The sequence below is a fragment of the Pteropus medius genome, unplaced genomic scaffold, assembly GCF_902729225.1.
Source record: "Pteropus medius unplaced genomic scaffold, Ma_sr-lr_union100, whole genome shotgun sequence".
Classification (NCBI taxonomy): Eukaryota; Metazoa; Chordata; class Mammalia; order Chiroptera; family Pteropodidae; genus Pteropus; species Pteropus medius.
Genome location: NW_024350996.1, coordinates 7,845 through 9,805, shown reverse-complemented (window position 1 = coordinate 9,805; position 1,961 = coordinate 7,845).

Genomic DNA, 1,961 nt, shown 5'->3' with positions numbered 1-1,961 from the left:
GTAGCAAGGGCCAGACTAGAGGCTTTCTCCGGGGCAGAAATGCTGGTGGTATTTATTGTTCTTCTGTTGAGCCCTCCCACATCCCAGTGTGTGGTCACAGGACTGCCATCGCTGAGACGTCATCACACTGAATAACAGAGGTCATTCCACCCAGCAGATGCCCTGAAACTCTGTCCCTCTCAACTCACGGCCCTACTGAAGCCACATTCAATTATGTCCTCTGCGTGTACTAGGCTCCTTGCTGAGCAGCCAAGGCCCAGATTGGTAGCAGCTGGCTCTTCTTTCTGGCATGGCTTCTTGGGGCAACTGTAAGAACAGAATCTGTGGATTGTTTCCTGAACCTTATCAGGTGGCCCCAGAGAGGCACAGGCTGGGGCTAATCTTGGCTTACAGCTGAACCCCTCTCAGGAGTGTACTACTGGACACCTACTACACAAAGCCACACTAATAAGACCGGGAGACATAGGAGTTTTGCTTAGTACATGGAAACAGACACAGAAAGAAAGCCAAAATGGGAAGACAAAGAAGCAGAAACCATATGAGAAACAGAATAGAGCTCCAAGAATAATGGAGTCAGACAATCTACCAGATGCTGAGTTCAAAACACTGGTTATAAGGATGCTCAATGAACTTAATGGAAGTATAGTAAACTCAGTGAGAACTTTAACAAAGAGATAAAAACCATAAAAATTAAAATAGAAATTTTAATAAGAAACCAGGGAGAAATGAAGAACACATTATCTGAAATGAAAAATATATTAGAAGGAATCAACACAGTAGATGAAACAGAGGATTGAATCATTGATATAGAGGACGGAGCAGTGGAAGGCAACCGATCAGAATGGCAAGAAATCCGAATATGTGATAATAATTTAGGAGCATATGGGACAAAGTTAAATGTAAAACAACAAACGTGTCATAGGGCTACCTGAAAGAAATGAGGGAGAACAAGAAGTTAAAATATATTTGAAGAAATAATGATGGAAAACTTCCCTAATATGGTGAGGGAAATAGACAAGTAACTCCAGAAACATCAGAGAGTACCAAAAAGATGAACCCAAAGATGCCCACACCGAGACACATCATAATTAAAATGCCAGACATTAAATACAAAGAATCTTAAGGACTGAAGTCAGGAGAGATGTCCCCAGATCTCTCCCCATGAAATAACAATAAGCTGAATATCTAAAACTCAACAGAAAACACCTACAAAAAACCTATACACAAGCATGACTGAGCATATGATCTGCACGTAATAGTTACCACAGGTAATAACTGCGGAAGTCAAGCGGTAGACCCGGAGAAACAAAAGAGCTACCTCTTGCACCCAGAGCTCCTTGCAGGAGGGGATTAGGGGAGAGGTGCTGTGGGTTCCCTGACAGCCCGCCCTGGGAAAACTGTGAGCTCCATGCAGTGGCAGTGCCCAGGGACCAGGACAGAAAGTAGAGAAGTGGGGATGATAGAGAAGCAGGGATGGCAGAGAAGGAATAACTGATCATTACCAGCCACATTTGCAAAACATAGCCCGTTCTCCAACTAATGGGGTTCCTACCCCCATGTCCTCCAAAACCAAACACCACAGAGTCCCAGAGGAATCTGATCAAACATTACCAAAACTGTCGCTAACACTGACAGGGAGTGAGACTGAGGGTAGCGTGCATGATTAAATATTTATGTATATAAAAAAAGGCATTATTAAGGCTTTATATAAAGCAAGTATGTAAGAGGCTGAGACGCCACCTACTGGAAACCAAAAGAAAAATGCCATCTCAGCAACAGGCTAAAGAGAGACCTCTGTATAATAAATCTTTCTGGAAAAGAAGCAGAATACACTTCCATTAATTCCCAGGCAGAGAAGTAGTCCATTGAACACCATGAACAATCAAGGTGATAAGGAAGCTCAGAAAGAAAGAGAAAAATCTTCAGAAAATAAACTTAAAGACATAGAAATATGTGACTTA